Below are 2,079 nucleotides of genomic sequence, written 5' to 3' on the forward strand. Positions count from 1 at the left end.
AAAGGACATATTAAGTGCCAGAAATTTGACGAAATAGAATTTAATCAACGTTTCGCCAAAACATTAGCACTTAGTATGAATCCATGTAAAAAATTGAACACATGTACTACAACACAATATGAATCACATGCTAAATGAAGTTCAAATGAACATAACAGTGTGAGATCTTAAACATGCAACTATATAAATAAAAAAGTACAAATTTTGTTGGCATGACCTTTGCTTAATATTGGACATATTAAGTGCCAAAAATTTGATGAGAAGAAACATTGGCACTTAGTATATGATTCTTGAAAAACAATTGAAGTCAAGTGCATGTTCGTTCAAAAATTAGTACATCATTCTAAAATTCTAAAATTCTAAAATTAAGAAGTCATATTCCTACACTACTGAATCATTCTAAAATTACAATAATCTATAAGCATTGATATCTGATTCTTATCTTCAAGCATCATTTGACATGTATAACACTTACTTTCTTCAAAATTGTAGAGTACATAACTAAAAAGCACACCTATAATGATAGCAATCCTAATGCCTCTCTCTAAGCCGAATCTACTGAATCATTCTGGTGGAGCAAATTCCAAAATTCTAAAAGCAACAAGTCAAATAACTAAGCAAATTAACCTTACAACAACTAACCATAGCCCTAAACCTAGCTACTGCAACGACGAACGGGGCAGGAAGCATACCCTGGGCGGCGGTGGCGGCAGAAGTGATGGTGTGGACGACGTGCACGGCGGAAGGCATGGACGATGACGCCTCCGATGGCCGACACGGCTCCTGCCGCTGAATTTCTTGGGCGGAGAGTGTGCGAGAGCGAGTGACGTGAGGAGGAAAATGGGGAATTGGATAAGGATCGAGTGGATGAAGCGGTATATATGGCTTTTCAAGTGGCGGGTGTAGCGCATCGCTCGCCACTTCAAGATTAAGTATGAGTGGTGGGCAAATACATGTGCCCAACACTGCAATGTTTTTCTAATTTTATGTCACGGTTATATTGACCGTTGTAGGGTCATATTTCAACGTCAAACTTTTCCAATGATTAATACACACGACTGTGAGTCAAATGCTTAAATTTGGCCACTTTTTAAGTTGGTTTGCTATTTCAAAACATTAACGGAATTTTCGGCCATTAAATGTAAAAAATGTAGCTTCATTTTAATACTTTGGAATTTTTTTAATATTATTAATACACACCACACAAATCCCTAGGACCAAATTTGGCCGCCTTTTGAGTTGGTATGCTATTTCCGATGTATCAGTTGGTTTTCCGGCCATCTAAAAAGCAAAAAATGCTCTTCGGTAGGAAATGGTGAGAAAACGAGCTCCAAAAGGGATTAAATTTGAAATGGTGTCTTCGTTGCACCCTTGTAGGGTGTGGTTAAAAAGTGAGAGCATTACAGTACAAATTTGATGCACCTCACATGCAAACCAGACATTCTCAAACAAAGTGTAAGGGTTTCGGACGTAAACCGCCGCTTTTCACTCAACTCCATTATAAAATCGTTTGGACTTTAAACTTTTTATATGGTTAATACACAACATACGAAGCGACATGACCAAATTTGGCCACTTTTTGAGTCGGTATGCTATTTTTGATGCATTAGCTGATTTTTCTATCACTTAAAAACAAAATCCGCTCTTTGCTAGGAAATAGCGTGCAAGCGAGCTCCGAAAGGATTAAACTTGGCAGGGTGTCTTCATTGCATCCTTGTAGGGTGTGGTAAAAAATTAAGAGTGTTACGGTAAAAATTTGATGCACCTCATGAACAAAACCAGACACTCTCAAGAAAGTGTAGGGGTTTCGTACGTAAACCACTGCTTTTCTCACTCAACTCCATTTTTAAAAATCTTTTAGACTTCAAATTTTTTTGTATGATTAATACACAACATACAAAGCCCCAGGACCAAATTTGAGAGTATTCTAGGTTCAGTAAATATGATTTCTTGATGATTTGTTGGACATAAGATATTTATCGCGGGTGACCCCGACTGCCCACCACAGCCAACTTTCTAAAATTTAAAATATTTGAGTGCGGGTTGCCGAAATAATGTTGTGGTGGGCATATGTTTCGC

At 37.7% G+C, this 2,079-nt stretch overlaps 1 long non-coding RNA gene across 2 annotated transcripts in view; it reads right to left on the reverse strand.

The window, feature by feature from the left end:
* Window positions 1-840, reverse strand: part of LOC119269822 — a 2,854-nt gene extending 2,014 nt beyond the window's left edge. For both annotated transcript variants that reach the window (XR_005133732.1, XR_005133731.1), the window contains exon 1: window positions 693-840. This is a non-coding gene — a long non-coding RNA (uncharacterized LOC119269822). The remainder of the gene's footprint in view (window positions 1-692) is intronic.
* Window positions 841-2,079: the final 1,239 nt, after the last annotated feature.

This window comes from Triticum dicoccoides, chromosome 3A, assembly GCF_002162155.2.
Source record: "Triticum dicoccoides isolate Atlit2015 ecotype Zavitan chromosome 3A, WEW_v2.0, whole genome shotgun sequence".
Lineage (NCBI taxonomy): Eukaryota > Viridiplantae > Streptophyta > Magnoliopsida > Poales > Poaceae > Triticum > Triticum dicoccoides.